This window comes from Juglans regia, chromosome 8, assembly GCF_001411555.2.
Source record: "Juglans regia cultivar Chandler chromosome 8, Walnut 2.0, whole genome shotgun sequence".
Lineage (NCBI taxonomy): Eukaryota > Viridiplantae > Streptophyta > Magnoliopsida > Fagales > Juglandaceae > Juglans > Juglans regia.
The window spans coordinates 8,572,971-8,587,135 of NC_049908.1; the positions used below are offsets into that span (position 1 = coordinate 8,572,971).

The window sequence follows — 14,165 nt, forward strand, 5'->3', positions numbered from 1 at the left end:
TTTTGGCGGCCTAGTTCGTTCCGAAGAGTGCAGATTCAAAAACCATCTCACTGCATGTAAAGACTGTCTGTATTGAATAGGACCTTTTGTTTTTTAGTAGATTTACTCTTTGTTTTTTGTGGTAAATTCCCCTTTCTGTACTTAGCAAATGAGGTTTGTTTATATCCCTGCTTAAGGTTCATTGTCTCTCTTACTGGTAGGTTGACTGAGTCTGTATAGCTGTGTTTTAAACTTCCATACTATGGAATGACCTCATTTATCCAAAGAAAAAAAACAAAACACAAAAAAAAAAAGCATGGAAAAAGGTGCTTCGTGTTTTAGCAGCTACACATAATGGATAATGCACTATTAAAATCACCTAATGTTTTTAGATTATAGACATTCCATCCCTAATATATTGATATGCATATATAAATAATGGCCAACAAAGAATAACAAGAAGATCAATACAAAAAACATAAGAATGGTAATGAACGCACAGGAATGCTAATGCTAGATTGGAAGCGGATGGATATTATGCTACACAAGCACGCTTAATGACTTCTTATTATCCTGCAAATTTTCAAGCAACAGGTATATACATGGTTAATATTTGTTTTTTCAATGTTTGGCATTCAATCTGTATAGAGAATAATAATAAATATCGTGGTTGAGAGATATCTTGCCTTCTCAATCGAGAGAGCTCATGCTCTGCAGTAGCATATCTTGCAGCAGTTTTACATTCATTTCTCCTTCACTGTAGCTACAGAATCAAAGAAGAAACCCAATTCTATTTTCCTCAATAGCAAGTAGGTTTTTCACATTCATTTTCTCAATTTTGGAAACACAATAGATTCTCAATTAAAATGACAGAGAATATACTACATTTGGAGGTCAAAAGGACAAAATATATAGATTGTTGAGTGTTAATGCCTGTGTGCTGCAAATTCTCATGTGTCATTGTTAGATATTGCCGCATAGGCTACGTTACCAGATCAAAAGCATATGCCACATACAGTTGAGATATCTCATAAAATCTTAATTTAAATTGTACCAACTTTTGTTCAGTTAACTTTAATCGATTAGTAATAATAAAAACAACCATCACCCACCATCGATCTCTAGTAATAATTAAAAACCCTAGGAGGAAAACCCAGAGAAAAAAATGGGTCAGTCACCTCCAGCTTCCAGATTGCACAGAAAAAAATTTAATCTTTCTATATAGAGCTACGAAAGAAATCTATTACTCTATATTTGAGGAAAACCCAAACAAAGAGGAAATAGTTGGGCCATAAAATCCGCCATGTTCACGATAAGAACTCAGCCATGTACAAACAAACACAAACGCATCAAAGAAAAAAGAGAAAACCTGTAAAACAAGTGTAAAAATAACTCAGCCATGTACATCGAGAGAGAGCCCAACCTCGGTATGAGTTTGTTCGGTCGGTCGGTTGTCTTCGGCTGGGCCATACGGTGCCGGACGTTATCCAAGGACAAGAAATGTAACCTGGACGCCGTGGGTGAAGGAGGGCATTGGGGCGAAGCAGGAGGAGGGAGAATGCAGGGGAGGGGAAAAAATTCGAAATGGGAAGGATTTGGAATATAGTTCGAATAAAACGTGTGTTTTACTGTGTAAGAGGGAGGGAAAAAAAAAATTAAAAAAAAGCCATGTCACCACGGTGTGTGGAGTAGGAAAAGGACGGCAGATGAGTAGATTTACTCCTTTGGAAAGGAGTGGTACGTAACCATGACCTCCACATGGTCAGTCCCGAGACCCGACCTCCATCAATATTGCTATTTAATGTTGCCATGAACATGAACACCCGTGATGGTCCGTAGCATGCGTTCAATACCTTCGAAATGTTGTTGGTTCTAGGGCTACAACCCGGTCAATCCGAGCTGGGTTTAGGCCCGACCCGCCAACAATAAACAACACGACCCGAACATCTTCGGCTCGGGTCAAAACTCTCTCTCTCTCTCTCTCTGCGTGTGTGTATGTCTGAAACTCCCTTTGAACAACTAAAATCTGAACTGTTGAAACCCAGATGATGCAAAAGACATTGCAAGGAAAAGAAGATGATGAAGAAAAAGGAGCATTGGGAATATGGGATTGTCGAAGCCCTTTATATGACTCGTACGAATTGGTTTCAGTATCATTTGCGAAGGTTCTGCATCTGCTGCCATGGTGGCTAGCTTGGATAAAATTGATGTGAGGAAGTTTAAAGGCAAATACAAAATAAAGTACCAGATTCTTCTCCTCCTCACTTCCACCTGGCTCCATACCAAATACAATCCCAAATCTTTTCACCTAATGCCTGCAAACAAGAGAAAGTAATACCCATTTAAAAACAGATACAGGTGAAAAAGATAGACTAATTACAGAAGAAACCAAAATAAAACATCCTTGCCAAGTCCAACCAGAAAAACCCACATCAATGCAGAAAGAACACCAGCACTCGCACCATTGAAATATATAGGAGGATGGACCTTTCTGGTTTGGAAAGAAACACTTACGGAAACAGAGCAAAATATAGCGAAAACACAACTTTAGCGTAACCGACAAGCTGGCTGCAGTCAGTGGGCCAGTTGCAATGCCGCACCCTCACTGGGGAGAGATCCCCTGTGCTTTTGTCGCCCTCAAGAAGAACTCGACGATGGTGATGACGAAGGTCGAAGAGAATGGGGAGGGCAAGGCGGCTAAGGTTTGAACTGCAAGTAAGAATTTATAAACGCGTTCAGGCCCAAATATGTATCTTTTGGGTGAGCGTTCAGGCCCAATGATGGTTACATCAGTTTCCAAGACCACAATGTCCTAGTAGTTTTTGTAGCCGAAGCAAGGATTTATCGGCCCAATATAAGGTGAAGTTGGAAGTAACAGACAAACAGTAGACATATTTCACCTCAGGATTCAGTTCTCATTAATATTAGATACAGTCAGTTTTGTAAAACTTTTTTTAAGGATCGTGCTACAGTCCCCGCTGGGGCTATAGTGTATTTTTGTATGTGTTTTTTTTTAAGTTATTTTTTATATAATTTTTTTTAATATTTTTTAAAAATAAAATAAATTTAGAACATTATTAAAAATACTTTCTTAATCAAGAAGTAAAAAAAAATTATTAAAAAATACTTCCTTAATCACGAAGTAAAATAAAAAATCATATAAAAATATTTTATATTTTACTTCGTGATTAAGCAAGTATTATTTAATAATATTATAAATTTTTTTATTTTTTAAAAATATTTAAAATCATTAAAAACATCTACATAAAAAAAAGAATTAAAAAATATACATAAAAAAATACACTAGAGCTCCAGCGGGAGCCCCCAGCGGGAGCTCTAGCATTTTCCTTTTTTAAAAATAAAAATTATGTATGCAGTTATTTTGCGTATTCTTTATGTATTTTAATAATTTGATTGGTCGTGTTATTTTTTTTATAAAATAACTATTCTAGCTAATTATATCAATAGAGTGTATAAAAAATATGTAAAAGTGACTATATATAATAAAAAATTTTAAAAAAAGATTAGACTCCATTATTAAAATACACTCAGTAACTGCAAATACGGTGAGTGGAGCCAGAGACACTTCATGTTGCAGCAGAGCTGCTGTGCTCAGCCTGTGCCATCGGGGGAGGTTTGGATAAGCAACTCAGCATTAAAAGCTTCATTACGTATTTCTACAAGTGCACCACACTTACAGCCCACCTTCATATTATTTATTATATTGAGCTGATTAAGTTGAATTAAGTTGAGTTATTTATAAATAATAGTGAATTAAGATGATATAATGAGTTCTATGAAGTTCATTTAAAATGAATTTAAAGGCCAGTTTGGATTGAGAAGTGAGTTGAGATCAGCTCACAAATCTTATTATTATTTATAAATCATTTCAATTCATCTCAACTCATTTCTAAATATGTCTAAATATTAAGATATATTTATGAAAAATTTTTAAAAAAAAAAAGTGAATTCTACCAATAAAAGTACTGATCAGTTGACTTGGCTTTATACGGGTGAAAACAACCGAAGCAACACTCTCTGTCCGTTTTATGAAAAGATATTTGTAACTATGAATTTTGCAACTGCCGCATTATCGTTTTGAAAAAAATGAAAAAAATATGAGATTTATATAAAAAAAATTAATTTTTTAATAATAGATCCTATTTTTTTTTCAAACAATTACACAGTATTTACACACTTTATAATTGTATGTAGAATTACTCTTTTATTAAATGGTTTAACTACAAAATTATTTATCTTAAAATCAAGTCAATTTAATTTATTTACTTTTCAATTGAATATTTTAGAGTAATGCTAGAGAGAAGCTACTATAGCAGTGCATACTTTGCACTCACTGTGTGGTTACTTTTGGTTAATTATTTCCAACATTCACTTGGAAAGATATGTGGTCTATATGATACCACATCATGTGTAAAAAATAGATGTTCCTAATAGTAACTTCTATCTATATTTATTCTTGTTAGTTTACTTTCCTTCAAATATAACTTTTTCATTAGGCTGATACAGTGAGACCCACTAACCCCCTTCTTCTTCCGTGCCACAGTATTATTGCTATTATTTCTTATTTATTATATGAGTTAAATGAGTAATGCCAACCATTCTCTTCCCTTATTTTCATTTGATTATATAAAGTAAAATTGAATGATTTTTTACTTCTTTTAAAAATAACAAAACTAATAAATAATATCACTTTATATAATCTTGCCAACGTTACTATTTCCCTCGATGCATGTTAAAAACTGATTTTCAACTACTTTTTGCATGCAAATTTTTTCTTACTCCAAACTTATAAAAATAAAATAAAATAATTATCAATAAAAATACAATAGTATCAAGCCCACATTTTATTCCATTATTTATTTACATATTAAACATCGATATATATAAATAAAGTGTCCCCCAACTTACCATCGATTGTTCAATGCTAACATAAACAAAAAGATTGTTATACCAAGTTGAAAATTACGGGTTTTCTTGTTGCCCAGTACTATGCACCCACATAGGTAGCGCAATAACAACCTTGATTGTGGCAATTGCTTGTGCTGATGCAATCGACATGTCATAAACATGAGATTGTTCACTGATGTTATGATTCGCATTTATAGCTAGATAATTATTGTGATCGCCATACGACACAAATACCTCATCATCAGGTGTAACCATACGGACGAAGTTATGTATCGTACAATATGCAACAATAAGACATTGTTGCCGAGTTGAAAGGTACGGGGGTATTAAATTTAAAATTTGAAAATGCCTCTTCAATACACCGAAAGTTCGTTCAATGACATTTTGAAGGGATAAATACTGATAAGTAAATAGATCTTTATTTCTTTGGAAGGTACGATTGCCATAACGTTAGATCTGTGGTATTTCACCCTTGGATACGGTAGCATAAATCTCTCAGTGCAGGAAAATGCAGAATCTATTAAATAATAATAACATAAAAATTTAGTAGAACATTAATTATTTATAAAGATGGTATATAGAAATTATCGCAAACTTAAAAAGTAAAAATTAAATAATGTGTACAAATTATCGTTTGGAGGTCATGGAAAATTGTTTCCAGGACACCTTAACACATCGATTAAAACACAAGCATCATGGGCTGTACCCTCTCACCCGATGTATTTGAATGTGAGTTTCATATCGAAATCGCAAGCACACAAGACATTTTGGGCAATCCGATGATACTGATTTAGATATGCATTACTTACTGAAGCCAATACAGATGCGTCTATCATGACTCCATCCATTACACCATGACATTTCTACAGATTTTTGTTAAATTTGCATAAACTTCAAAATCGCGTATTGATGACATTAAGCCAATTGTAAAATGCACTTCCCATTCATTAACCTACAAAAGTAGCTCATGTAAAAAAAAACTTACCTCAAACCGTGGATAATGTTTGAGATTTTCTTGAATATAAGGCAACACCCTAGTCATCTGAGTTGGTTGAATCACCTGGTGCGATAGGTGACATAATGCCTGCATTACTGCGTAGACATGTCGATTTAGGGTTTCAACCAAATGTTGAAACCGGTTAGCCACATTTCGTTGAACCACACCATGTCCGACGGTGTAGCAAAACATTCTTAGGACTTCCTCAACCAAGACCTCTTGTCACGAATCACGCAAAGCCACATCTCTACGTAACCAATCGCATAAGGCCCAAAATGCTTATACATCCATTCGGAACAACTCCTAACAGTTGTCAGGATATCCATTCAAGACTACGATGATGTATTCCCTTCCACACAAGCCAATGTTATGTTTTGGCCTGGGCATAAGAGGTTGGGCAATATATTGTTGATCCATCACGACCATGGTTAGAAGGGCCAAATGTTCGTAGATATCAGCGTCACAACTTCTCCATGTGTCATATTCTGCCTATCTATTTTCGTCAAATGTATTTGAGGGGTTACTATTAGAGCTCTCATCGCTCGCCTTGTTCTCCTCGGTGTTTACCTCATCATTCCACCAACTATCATTGTCCATTCTGCATTTTTCAAAAGAATGTCGACGCAAACATTGAAATAATAAATATTGTATTTGTTTAACATATTACAAACAACAAAATAAATATTTTTATCAACTTAGCAAGCACTTCTATTAAAAGCAAGCCAATGTTTGAACTTAAATTAGCAAACATTAAATGAGTGTTAGAAATCAAGACAACTAATAATACAACGAAATTCAAATCAAGTAACACACCAAAGTCTGAAAACTACAACTTATTAAAATGTTTCGATAAAATAAACAGGGGGCCTGAGATGTGTGGTTACAGTAGCGACCAAACCCACTGTAATCTTAGCTCTGGAGTCATGTGCTGGAAGACAATTAGAATATAGGATCCATAAAAGTTTTCACTACACGAAGATGAAGCTCTGGTGGTAGTGTAGGGATAATGTCCTGCAAAAACTTCATACATTGTGCAATACTGTTAAAGGCTACATTATACCACTATTTGAACCCTTGCCTTTACTGCGCTTCAAACTACATGTAGCGTACATCTTAGCATCCAAGTTTATCTGTGCCGCAACGCTGGCGGCAATTGTTTGTAGGGCATTGCTAAGCTCTGGTGAGATTGATGGTCCGGGTCCCTACATCGCCTACGAGAATCCCTCTACTGCAGCCCCCTCCGTGAGGCAAGCCAGTCGTCTCGATGTCATCCAGATCTATGGTCGGGTTTGTGCCAGCTCCATTGCTTGTGCCAGCGCCATTGCTTGTGCCCGACATGGGCCCCCAGCCCTTCAATTCATCCTCTAGCCGCTAGTCCTCCTATCTAGAGAGGGGTTCCTGTGTTGGGGCATAATGCAGCACCCATGTGGCGACCGACTGACCAAAACTCGCAAAAGATAACGTAGTTTTGACAATTGTAAGTTTCAAACTTTTTCCACTGGAGTCGGACCTAAGCAACTGAATAAAAATTAAACAAATTTACTAAAAAAAGTAAAAAGCATGTAATCATATAATGGGCCATGAGTTTATTACATAATACAATAAATAAAAAAGAAACGTATTAGACCAAAAGAAAAGGAAGATTACCCGAAATGTATTTGCCCAATGTTCTTCCGTACCAATTACAGTTTTCGTGACGGGGTTCTAACTCATGTTTGTTTGACCCATTAAATCTGTAAGCTGGTTTTGTGTCTTCTTAAGAAGGGCGATTTTGCCTTACACTTGTGATGAATTAACAGGCTTAATACCAAGTTCAATGAGGCGCGTGACAAATCAGAATGTGTCACGGTTGGGAATTTTGGACCCCACCAATTTACCCTCCATTATTTCTTGGTACAACATGTCGACCTGCATTTCCTCTAACCTATCATCCCAAAGATCCCGATCATGTAGGACCTCTATGTCATCCATGATATGCTACTAATAGGCGAGTATGACAATACAAACAATAGACAATACACTTCAAGCCATATGAGAACGTATTGATATGCATCATATCCATGGTAAATGCATTCAACACAAAAATTTAAGTTGACTAATTAAATGCATGTAATATATCATAGAAGGAATTCAAGCCTAAAATGCGAGTAAACATTATTTTAATGAATTTGTACTAATTAATGTCATACCTTGTATAAGGAGCTACCAGATGAGCATAGGAAGTATGGCTACAAGTTAAACATAGCAATTAGGAAAGTAAGTTTCAAAGAAGACTTGTCAATTGTCAAAATATAACAATTACTTATACTGTTTTTTATATAAACAGTGTAGTTATTTTTTCAAAATTCTAGAAGTAAACCATAACAAATATTTGGTGGCTTCCCTGGTCATTACCAAGTCAACAATAAAAATATGGTAGCTTTAAGGTGTACGTTAACACAATATATTATTATAAATAAACACCAATATACTAAAAACACCAAATTTTATCATAAAAAAACATCAATATTGTTTATAAACAAATACCAAAATATGTAATTTATTTTTGAAAGCCTAATTAAATTAGTTTTTCATCGAAGCACTACAAATTCTAGAAAATTCCAATAGAAAAAACACATATGGAAGAGAATCAGTGGATGAGTGATGTCATTTATATGCATATAGGACCCACTGTTTGTTGAGTACACTTGAAGTATAAAATACTTTCAAAAAGAATGGTGCATTATAGAAGAAAACAAATTAATGAGTTAAAATCTTATAGGGAAATCACAAGAAGAATGAATCATATCATAGATTGAGGGATAAAATCATGTGGTCTCCAACAACATCAAACTGTACATACACACACACACACAATAAAAACATGTGCTCTCTCTAACAACAAGAAGTATTATTGGATGAAGAAACTAGTTACCACTGCAGTTCAGGATGCACATACAAGCCTACATTACGTATGAGACAAACAAGAGGTGCTCTTAAACTTGCCACTCACTCGCTATTTCCATCGTAAGCAAGTTCTAACTTTTCTAAAAAATACTCAGTTGCAACTAATATCAGAAAAAAGTAATTGTGACTGCATCAAAAGCCTCGGTGTTTATAGCCAATGTTAAAGAATGTTTTGAAGTATTTCAGTGCTAAGCGGTCTTCTATTCAATAGGGAATGTAATAATCTACTTAAATTGGGATATCAACTGTAAAAATGTTGATGACTTAAAGTTAAAAATGAGAGAAAGCAACCAAGTGATGTTCACATGCTTACATATTCCCTTTCTTTTGCTGCATTTTGTCACTTTAGTAATCAAATAAATGCAGGTTAAAACAAAGAATTTTAATGGGTGAAGTATGAAAGCAAGAAGTCCCAAGGACATACACGAAACAATGGCACCCCAGTCAACCACTACATTCATGGTGGGCATGTTAAACATAGTGGACTACTTTGAATATATATTAACCACCCACTGAAATCTATGGAGCACTGTTAAATTATTGCTTTGTCCTCCTAGTTCTGCTTCTTTTTTTCTCCGATCTTTCCATAGATTTTTTCATGTCAGAAAGAGAGTTGTCCTTATTGTTAGTGGGTGATAGGATGAGATAGGCTAGAGTTGTAACGACTGGTTTAGTGCAGAGGCAACAACATCAAAAGCCTTTCGAAGAAACACTATTGGAAGATGGCACAACAGCAACAATCAAACCAATTATGTTCAGTGGTCCTCTGGTAGTGCTAAGCAGCCATTTTGTACTTCAAGTTTCCCAACATGCAATAAAAGATGGCATAACGACAGACATTCCAACATGCACTCAACATGTTCGACAAAATTCCAATAAACTAAGTACGATGCAATTTAACAAAATGGGATTGGATCGTTACTTACTCGATATGAGTGAGTCCTGGGAGTTGTGCTTGCTGATCTCTTTAATAGCATAGATCTCTGAAGAGTGTGGAGGAGCGCCGTTTTGGGGTATGAAGGTTGAGGGAAAGATGGATTTGTTCTTTCGGCATATGCCTTTTTTTATAGAGGGATTGGGGCTACACTAAGTGATCCATGACGACACTTCACCCTTACTGTTTGCACTCAATAATTGGTCATGGGTTGGGTACAAATGAAAAATAAACTGACATATTTGATTGAAGTAAGAGTAGAGGGAACATGGGATCAGTTTGACCACGGGCTAGGGTGAGCATAGCTGTCTATTTACCATGCCGATTGCAGGAATGCAAATACACTGTGTGAGCACATTACTTGCATGTGTTTATCTAGCATGCCAGTTAGTCTCAATTCAGATTGTGCTGCAGTCGTAACGAGATAGCTGTGTCGATAACAATCTCTGTCGTTCGATGCAATTTGATTATTGTGTGACTAGCGGTGGTCCAAAAATGATGAACACTTGGGTTGGTACGAGAGATAGGTTCAGCGTATACAATAACTCGAGCCAAGCTTCAATTTCATGAGGAAATTTTCTCGATTTTATGCAGGTCTATTAAGGATAATGAGATTGGGGAAGGATATGGTTTTTTAGGAGAGAGAGAAACATAAAGAGATGGAACAATACGGAATAGAAAAAGTTATTTTTGCTAGTTGTGGGTCCTGTGAAGTTAAAAATTGAATTGCACTCAATGAAGGCTCAGCTGTGTGTTTGGATGTTGAACATAGTTTAAAATTGAATTGCACTTAGAACATCTAAACGAGCTCTAAACTTTTTGCTTGAGCTGCAAATTACAAAAGCTATATATATATAAGATAAAATTAACTTGTAATAAAATTTAAAAAATAAAAACTAGATAAATTTTAAAATTTGAGTCTTACAAATAAAATATTATCAATTAAATGAGAGAGATGAAGAATAATTTATTTAAAAAAATATTTTATTTTTCTAAAACTTAACATATTAAGTATCTTTAACGTGAGATTGTAAAACAAGAGTACCTGTAAAGCTCAAGAATCGTTGAAGAATGTGGCCGTAAGGTTTGTGCTTGGACCAACAACGCGGCGAGACAAAGATGACGTGGACAAGGCAATCTAAGCAAAATAGGCCATAGTTTTTAACATGTCTCCTAGGATCTAGGCTACTCCTTGGACATTGAACCTACTAAACATGAGACAATATCTTTTCTATCTTTTGTCACGTTTGGATTATAAAATTTACAATTAAGAAAATATTATTTCATTAAGAAAAATGATAGATTAGTCGTAAGCGTGTAAATACTATGCACTCACTTTAAAAAAATGAATAAATACGATATTAATATGAAAAAAATTAATTTTTTAATAGTAGACCCCATTTTTTTTAAAACGATTACAAGATACTTGTACACTCCATAACTATATATAACATTACTCTTTCACTAAACTCTTTGATCATTTTGATCATGTAACTCGAGTTTCTACCTACTGCAATGAGCAAGGTATTTTACTTCCTAATTTTTGAATCACGTCATTTTTCAAGTTATCCAAGAAATCATATTACGCTTTTATTCTACTGTATTAAACAAAAATAATATTAGATATAGTCATATATTATGTAAATACAATATATCATTTTAAAAAAAATTAATTTATTATTAAAAAATTAATTTTTTTATATAAGTTTTGCAAATATAATGAGTAATACTACAAAGCATGACGGATGCACAATTAGGAGTAAGCTGCCCTAAAACAAATTAGGAGTAAGCTGTCCACAATAAAATAGAGAGAAGTGTATGATATGATCAGACGATGATAAAGAAGGGAGAATCTCGTCATTGTTGTCTCAATTCTAGCCCCTTCATAAAAGTCGGCTGGTCTTTTTATACGTGGGCACATTTCCTTTCCAATTTTTTTCCGCAAAAAATATTATTTTGTATTATTTATGTTTTTATTTTACTTTATGGTAGTGACCGCCTTTTATAAAATAAGCCATTTTTGCATCACTCTGGATTATCTCGTCCTAGTAGTCCCTTCCCCTGCCTTCCTGCAAATAAACACACATACAAATACAAACACTCTGTTTTAACCCTAATAATCTTCGGCGGTGATTTCTTTTTCAGTTTTCTTCCTCATAAGAGCAATGGCATTGGATTAGCCAAATGCCTTTTCATCTTTATATTTGACTAATTTTAACAATAAATAGCCCACATTGAATTAGCTAAAGACTTTTCATCTCAACTATAAGTTACAGTAATTTCATTTTTCTTTCCAAAGATGAAAAGTCCTGTAGCAAGTCTAAACCCATTGTTTATTATATTTTGGCTCCTCTCTCCAGTGGCTCTTTTCCTTCTTCTTTCCAGGGACCATTTTCCAGCAGTTGTGATGTATTGCCTCACATTATAATATGGTGGGATAAAAGCAACAAATATTGATATCGATTTTATTTATTGGATTGTGAAAATGAAAATGAAAATGATTGTTAGAAATTATAGGTGATTATAGGAGGTTATGAAAATAAAATTAATTAAAAAATAAAAATTAATTATAAAAATATAAAAATAAAAAATAATAATATTTTATTATTATAGAGAGTGTGATAACTAATTCAATGTAGACTTTAAGTTTTGAATGATTAGTTAAAAGTGAAAAAGTTACATATTAATCAAAATTTGAAGAGTAAAATAGCCAATCCAATGCCAATGCTCTAAGGTTTTGACTTCGAAGCTCCGCTAAAGATTTTCTTTTTAATTTTATTAGTGATTTTCTATTTTTTTGTCCTCTGTACTGGTGGATTCTCAGCTTGCTTTGTTTGTTGGGCTAATATTTGTTTTCTTGTGTTTCTAGATTCAATCTTGGAAGGCTTTTGATTCGTTCTTACAAAACTGTAAAGGCTGGCTATTGATAATGAACAGCAACAGCAGGAGCAGCAGCAGAAGAATCACTGGGTTTGTCCGGACCAATCATAAGAAAGTCATGGTATTTGTCTCCTCTGTTTCTTGGTTTTCTGTCCTTCCTTTTTTACACTGTCATCTTCTCTTGGTTACTATCATGTTGAATTACTAGGTGAGTCCGTTAAGGCCGAATGGGGAACGATGAATTGAGTCCACCATGGCTAATACCAATGTTGTAAAAGAATCACAATATTTTTGTTTTCCCTAAACGAGAACGTGGAGGTAATAGAAATGAAGAGATGATCTCTAATATAACGTTTAAAAATTGACGATGGCAATATCTTTCTAGTTTTTACTGGTTGCGGTTTCTAATCGTCACTATTCAATCTATTTTAGGGGTGTTACCCGCTCATGCAAGGCGGGGTAGGGTTTTCACCCCCACAACCCGCCCCCAGGATGAGGGGACGGGGTCCCCTGCCCAGGTGTCAGGGTCTGCCCTGCCCCCAACCGGACCAATAGTGCCCATGACCCACTGGACCCAAAAATTGTTTTTGAGCCCAAAAGTGACAAAACACATATTTGGACCCAAATTGTCACATAAATTAAATTGTAAAGAGTTCTTCTATATGGAATCCACTGTAGCGGTGCACTCAGTGCACTCAATACGTGGCTTCTGTCTTTCCACCTCCCTTTTTTTTTTGTTTTTTTTAATCAAAACGTGCGATTCAATTTGAATAATTTCATTCCCATTCAAATTCATTCCCGCGGAACACCTTCTCCCTCGACAGCAACCCGCGTCAGGTTCCTCTACCCAGTGCCTCCCGGCGACACCGTCTCTGTCGACAGCGCCACCGAGCAGCGCTCCTCCCCAACGCCGCCACTTCCCGCGACCTCGTTGAACGGAGCAAACCCAAAACCAGATTTGAATCCCGCGAAACCCACCCTCCTTCCTCGCCACGAACCCGCGTCGGCTTCCTCTTCCCAGCGCCACCTCGCAACGGCATCTCTCTGTTCAGCGCCACCTCGCGACGCTCCTACTTCTCCCCAGCGCTGCCACTCCCCTCTGTAATAACTCTCTCTCTCTCTCTCTCTCTCTCTCCCTCTATTTCCGTTGCATTTTCTCGTTCATTCACTCTCTGTAATACTTATTTATGGATGCTTGGGTTGATTTCAAATTAATGCCTTTGTAAATGTGAGATTCTCCTCCCTCCCCCTTATTACACATCATACATCCCACTATCCAAGCTATAATTCTTTCACTCTCACAGCCAAAACACCCCTCTCAAAATCAAACTCAACGATAGTTGTCATTTTTTTTAAAATTTTAAAGCACATATGGGATCCTATTGAAGCTCTAATGCGAGTTTCCCCCATCGAATCCAGGCACCATTTGAGGCAAAACCTGTAAAAATGTCTTGTTTTGGTTACCCTTAAGAGGGAGGCTTGGGTCTCGTACGCTGCTCT

The 14,165-nt window shown here is 35.5% G+C and overlaps 1 long non-coding RNA gene across 1 annotated transcript; it reads right to left on the bottom strand.

Annotated features, from left to right (window-relative positions):
• Window positions 1-672: 672 nt before the first annotated feature.
• Window positions 673-2,606, bottom strand: LOC118349262. The gene is made up of 3 exons (XR_004802242.1): window positions 2,494-2,606; window positions 1,403-2,294; window positions 673-742 (listed from the first exon to the last, which is right to left on the bottom strand). It is a non-coding gene; the product is annotated as an uncharacterized LOC118349262 (long non-coding RNA).
• Window positions 2,607-14,165: the final 11,559 nt, after the last annotated feature.